This window comes from Orycteropus afer, unplaced genomic scaffold (genome assembly GCF_000298275.1).
Source record: "Orycteropus afer afer isolate SDZICR_OR568_19922 unplaced genomic scaffold, OryAfe1.0 scaffold00077, whole genome shotgun sequence".
Classification (NCBI taxonomy): Eukaryota; Metazoa; Chordata; class Mammalia; order Tubulidentata; family Orycteropodidae; genus Orycteropus; species Orycteropus afer.
This window is the reverse complement of record NW_006921664.1, coordinates 10,193,767-10,200,783: the sequence shown is the minus strand read 5'-3', so window position 1 is coordinate 10,200,783 and position 7,017 is coordinate 10,193,767. Positions and strand designations below refer to the sequence as shown.

The window sequence follows — 7,017 nt, the reverse complement described above, 5'->3', positions numbered from 1 at the left end:
TCCGTAGTGATACTGCCTCGGAAACCCAAGGAGGGGTCGCTATGAGTCGGGGCCGACTCGACGGCAAATAACAACAACAACAACAGAGTACTCAAAATGGTCTAATGCAATGGTTTAAGCATAGTTTTAAAAAAGTTATCATCGAATCAGTTCCAGCTCATGGCAACCCCATGTGTGTCAGAGTAGAGCTATGCTCCCTAGGGTTTTCAATGGCTGGCTTTTTTGGAAGTGGATCACCAGGCTTTTTTTCTCAAGGCACCTCTGGGTAGACTCTAACCTCCAGCCTTTCGGTTAGCAGCCAAATGTGTTAACATTCATAGCTTCCTGGGACTCTAAATATAGTGGCTATTCCATAAGTATTTATGAATTTAAATGAACAGATCAGGACTGGGAGAAACTCTCAATTTTTATTAGGTATGTTCTGTTTTTCAAAAATAAATTCATGATCTTCAATGCTTTATCATAATTAGTAAATATAAAATTGATATTGATATTTGATATGCATAAGTTTTCACCACTATCTTCTAAAGTGATCTTTCCAAGATGCAAATCTACTCATATTATTCCAAGATATTCTTTAGTAGCTTCTCATAGTTTCAGGATAAAGATCATACCTTTTAGCATGGTTTACCACAAATTACAGTAAACTTTTGTCAATAGTCCTCAGCTCCTCACTTTATTCTCCAGTGATCCTGAAGTACTCATATTCTTCCAGTATGTGTATGGTGCTTCTAGATCCCCTTGCACTGGAGAACAGAGAATAATCCTCAATGTGGGGGTAAAATTCTGTTCATCTTTCAAGCCTGGAACTGAACCCACTCTCAAGGATCAACTTTCAGGCAAATAAAAGCCAGTCCTATAAAGTGAATAATAACACCAAAAAGAATGTATTCCTCAGTACAATCAACTATGTGAGACCACAAGGGTAGCATTTGCCCAAAAACAAAGCTCAGAAGACAGGAAACGGCAGGAAAGAAGGATGACTGGAAATAGGGAACCCAGCAAGGAAGAGGGAAGAGTGCTATTACATTGAGGGGATTGCAACCAGTGTCATGAAGCAACAGGTTATATAAATTGTTGAAGGGGAAACTAATTTGCTCTGTAAACTTTCACCCAAACAACACATTGAAAAAAAAAATCCATTCAGACTTCTCATCTCTTTGGCTAGAGTATATTTAAAGGTAAAAGACAATATTTCCTGCCTTCTTTCTTCTTAGCAAGTTTTGGGTTAACAGAAAGAGCAGACAGTATTTCTTTGTTCCCCTCAACAAAAACTTATAAGGGATCTTTGGGGCTCCATGAATCTCTTTGGTTAATTGATTGTTTTTAATTTTGCTTTTCTAGATCAATGGCCCTTTTAAATTGGGCAATGGAAGCATTTGTCTGCAATGTGAGAGGATGCCATATATTTTTGTCCCTAATAGTTATTCCTCATAAAACATAAACGACATATTTACATGAAGGAGTTTACCTCCACAGAGCCTTTAAATAGCCTGATAACCTTCACGTCACACCTCTGATGCCTAAAATATCAAATCCAAATCAATGAAAGTAGGAAATCCTTTTCATTCAAGTTGGGGGAAGAACATTTTTGAAAGCTTTCCCCGCTACATTCCTATGGTTTACCACGAAATACAGTAAACTTCTGTCACTCCTAAGAGGAAGGAATCACTCCCAAGAGGAAGGAATCAGAATTTCTGATATGACTAGGTTAGGATGCTTTTCTGTAACCTTAATGCTAAGTAGGAGTGAGTTAAAAGCTTTCTTTGCAAGAAAACACCACACTCCTCAGTGAATAGCCTCCCCTTTGCCCTCTCTCTGCTTGCTCCCAAACTGGTATGCCTAAGATCTGGAGATTCACTAACACCTCATTGTGAGTGGGAAGAACAGAACAGAGCGTCAGAGAGCAGGAGAGAACAGGAGGTCAGTGCACTGACCCGGATTCAGAGGCTTTGGTCTGTGGAACAACTTCACCCAGTCCGCCAGTTTTGTTGACCTATTGTAGCGCGGTATTGGGGCTGTGCGCCCTCTGCTGGACAGAGCAACAAGTACGGCTACCCACAGCGCCCGACCTCATGAATTCCAAGCTTTACTAAGGCAGGGACAGATTTTTCTCTTACAGGTGATAAACAACTTGACGATGATCTGCCAGTGTAAGATGATAGCCATGAAAACACAGCTTTGAGTTGTCTGTGGAGATCTGAAGTTTCGTTTGAGCAAACAAATAAGAAGTTATTTTATTTTCCATCCCTAATCAACTTCATAGCTACCAGTTTCCTCTGCGTGTGGTATGTGGCTTTAATCTTACTCTCATGACATTCAACTTAATGGCACAAGACACTAACGTGTTATATCTTTATACAGTAAATGGAAGCACAAGAACCCACGTTCATCTGTAACCAACATTTTCCATTTAAGGTGTTGTTGCTGTTGTGTGCCGTGGAGTCGACTCATAACGACCCCTCCTTGAACTTCCGAGGCAGTATCACCTACGGAAGTAGAGTGCCCCATCTTCCTTCCGAGGAGTGGCTGGTAGGTTTGAACCGCCAGCTTTCTGGTTAGCAATCAAGTGCCTTAGGCACTATGCTATCAGAGCTCCCTGTATTTAAGGTACATATGCCATATTCTGTTGGGAGTTGAAGGTTTGTCATGTTTAAATGGTTTTCCTTATGTTTAACATAACTCTTTTCAACACTAGTATTCTAATTTCAGGACTTAAAAGTGTATTTGGATTTCATGCATTTATTTAATTTAGCCATTTAACAAACATTAATGACAACCTACTATATATACTAGAAATTATGCAGAGTTGGGAAGAGTGTTAAGAGATGGAGAAGAAAAGAGGATCTCTAATCCCTTGAGAAGCTTAGTCCAGAGGAGACTTAGACATGCAATATAAAACGTCAGTAATAAAGGAGGAGTCAAATTTTTGAGGAAACATGGGGGTGGGATTAACAACACTTTTACAAAGAATCAGGAGTTGGGATATACTTCACGGGATGGGGAGAAGTAGTTATTGAACAATGTTTGTGGTTTTGCCAGTTAGACAAGGTAGACATAGATAGAAGAGATTGTATGTGTTTGTCTCAAAAAAGGCAGGGATTTTGAGAGGCTAGAGTGTAATGCGGTGACAGGTGAGGCTAGCATGGTCATTTGGAGCCAGATTGTGAAGTTTAGCATGCTAAGCAGATTGGATTTTATTCAATTAGATGTAGGAAGTCACCAAAAGATTGCAACCAAAAGAGTTTGATGACTGCTTTTCATTTTAGAAATATCTCACTGGAAGGCAGATTATGCATAGAAGGTGAGGGAATGCCAAAATTGTGATAGGGGGCTATTTAGGGAGCTCTTAGAATAGACAAGACAGGTGATGATGCTGCCATGAAGAAGGGCAATGACAGTGGGGCTCCTGGAAAGAGGATTAACTGGAAAGCTGCTTAAAGGATGAAAACTGAATGGACCTAGAGGATAAGAAAGAGGAAGAATCAAGGAAAATTTGACTGGTGGATGATGATGATACCAGGGTGAGCAGAAAAAGATTTGAGTTTGGACATGTTGAATTTGAGGTTATTGCATGTAAGGACACCCACTAAATAGGTGAAAGTATGGGACTTGACCTCTGAGAGAAGAAATGGCCAGTGGGGGACATTCAAGATTCCCCAGTTTGGAGCCTGAGGAATCAGTGAGAGAATCAGTGAGAGTCTCTGTGCAGAGATAGAGGAAGAGAGGCAAAGACTGAGCACCTCACAATTCTCTTTTACATAGTAGAGGAAGATGACAATATCATTACATGCTTTTAAAATATGACATGTTGTTGAGGATGTGGATTTGGATATTTTAATGAGAAATCTATTCAAAAATTATTATTATTTTAATTTTTTTTTGCTCTTACATGATCCAGTCTTTATAATGGAATCTATTAGTTTTATTATCTTGGATTTAGTGGTAATTTGCTTTGAAAAAAAAAGTCATATTAAATCAGAAGTGATATAAAAAGAAACTCTAGACGAACTTGATATATTCAAATTAAAGCCAGGATTAAGTTGTACACATAATAAAGCGTCAAAGATTGCTCTTTTTGAGATGAACTTTGGAATACAAAAGGGAAAAGATCTAAATTATTCTCATCTTAAGGAGAAATCGATATTCATTTTTGTTTATATTCATATGCATAACTAGTTACAAAAAGTGCCTAGAATTCTAACCTCTTAAGGAGGGGACATTTATAGATTATGTAGTATAATCCTATGTTTTACAGAAGAGGAAACTAATGCACACGAGAAGTTTGAGACACGTGAAGACTGCATCTTATGTTTCTTTGGAAATTTATAATTTACATTTAAAGATTCTGAGAAGTTCTATAAGGAAAAAATACAGCTTTTGTTTAACCTAGCATATCCTAGTCTTATTGAATACCAATTCAGTATTTTCTAGAGTTTGAATAATGGTGCTTTCAGAGTTTCCTTTACAATTACAGGGTAAGATTTCAAGTTATTAGCTACCAAGTTCAGTTCAGTTAGCAAACACTTATTGGTCTCCTGATATTAATAGACTCTGAGTTAGGCACTAAGGACATGAAGCTTAATCATAATATGATATAACAACAACAACAACAATAGCTAAAACTTGTTGAGTGGTCACTAGGTTCCAGAATTTCTGCTAAGTATTTTTTATATATATGATCTCATTTAGTCCTCAGAAGCCTGTAAGGGAGATCCTAGTTCCCATTTTAGAGATTAGTCAACTAAGGCCAAGATAATGAATGAAGTGGTTTTCCAAAGGTCATAGATTTAGTGAATTGCAGAAGTGGGATTCAAATGTACTTTTCATCTGTTCCCTGTGCCGACATGGTTAACTACCAAAGTGCTGTCCTTTAAAAATTTACAACCTTAAATAATATCCATAAACAAATGGAGTTGGACTTCTAGTATTTTGACTTAAGGACCTACAATCCATAATTTCTAGTGTTAACCTCTGACATTTGGCATTGCCCTGAAAGATCTTCCTCATTTAATGGCAGCCAGGCCAGTCCCTTTCCCTCTGAGTCTGTAGCTATTGGTATAAAATATCCCTTTGTTGGGACATAGTATCTCGTTTCTTCCACATTACATAATGCAACATACATGAAGCAGATCAGGATATAGCTAATTTACAACTTTCCTACATGGTTCCTGAATATTCCTTTTTCATTCTTTTTTTTTTTTTTTTTATGTGGGAAAAATGAGCAGTGTATTTTAAATCTTCTTTATACACTCTAGGCAATACTTAAACATTAACTCTTAGCAATTTGTGTTTTTAATGGAGTACGGTTTTCTTTTTGGGTCATGTTCATAGAGTAACTTTGGTTGTCCAAACATATTCTGAAATACATTGGGGATTATGGTTTCAACACATGTAAGCCTAAGGCCAAAATATGAGTAACACATGATATTTTGTTACATTTTGTGAACAACCCACTGTTTTGTGGTATGATACAAAACATAGCTAAGTAGTTTAGATCACTATCAGGCATTACCAGGTTAGGTTTTCAATTTATGTGATTACTCAAAGCTCATTAGAAGTATATTCTCTAGCTCTAGGGAATGCCGCTTAGAAAATTGTGGTTTCCCTTGTGAAAATGGTATATTTTTAGTCTATTTATTATGTTTTTAGTTTATCTCAATTATATTCCTTTGTAGTTTTAGTACAATAGTTCAATTCACAAATAAACTTACAAAGTCTATTTTACTAGCAACCAAAAAAGGGTAAAAAAGAAAAGAAAGAAAAAGAAAACACATTGTTATTTATTAACTCAAACTCTGTCTTTGGAATGTACCGAACGTTCTATCAGTGATGCTAAGTTTGCAAATTATCCTCTTTAAATTATACCAATCGTGATGTAGTAAAACAAAACAATAATAATCCTGAGTTGTAATTCTTGTTCTAGTATATACACTAGAAAGCCAGTTTGTCTTTCTCATTTCTCAGTTTCCTCACTTAGAATAGTGGCCTAGTATCATGTGCCTTGTATGTGAAAGTTATTTTCAGATATATCTGAATGATATGAATAATATGCTTACATCCATATTTGCAATCATATTTACTTGCTGGCTTTGTGATATTGAGCTCACTATTTAACTTCTTTGAGCCTTAGTTCCCTCATGTGTAAAGCAATGATAATCATAGTGTCTACCTGATAGATTATTGTTAGAATTATTTTAGAAAATATATCTAAGCACCAGAGACAGAATCTAGTACATGGTAGCTTCTCACTGCATGTTAACTTCTTTCCCTTCTTCCATACAATACAAACATTATTATTTTATTTTTTTTACAGACTAGTCCTTAATTTTATTTACATATGAATATTTTCAATATTGCACTTAAAACTCTTAATAAAAGACATGAAAATACATATGGAGTGTGACTATATATCTGATACCTCAAGAATAAGACCTAGCTTGATCCAGCAAACATTCACTGAGCTCTTGGTATGTATAATATATTGGATTGACTAATGAGTGTTGATCTCTTTCTGAATTCTTGATTAGTCTACATTTCAAAATAGATGAGTGTTTTTGTTTTCATTTTTTAGCAAAATAAGAATGCAAAATTGATTATATGAGTCATTTCTAGGTAATAATTCATTTCCTTTGGATCAAAATGGAAGTATTACCTGTATTTTCAAAATGGAAATATTAGGTAGGGGCTTTTCTTCCAAAGAAAGCCTAGAGGTCTTAGGGAAAAGGGCAGCAGGATGTTGTCCAAAAAGAGACAGGTGTGAAAGAAATAGATTTGTGCACCATCAATTGCTGAGTCTTAATTAGACAAATATTTATTAAAATATTCTTACATGTAATTTTGGAATAATCCCTTAAATCTGGCTGTATATTTGTAATACCTTTAACTTAATTCATGGAGACCTTTCCTCTTTTTGCTTTAGCCATTACGAAACTGAAAGCTGAATCTGTGGCCCAATTTTATTAGCCTTAGGATACTTTAGCTTTTGTCTTGGTCCTTATTTATCTTGGCCCTATT

The 7,017-nt window shown here is 36.1% G+C and overlaps 1 protein-coding gene across 1 annotated transcript in view; it reads left to right on the top strand.

The window, feature by feature from the left end:
• Window positions 1–7,017, top strand: part of SUGCT (succinyl-CoA:glutarate-CoA transferase) — a 1,528,177-nt gene that overhangs the window by 948,931 nt on the left and 572,229 nt on the right. The window lies entirely within an intron of this gene.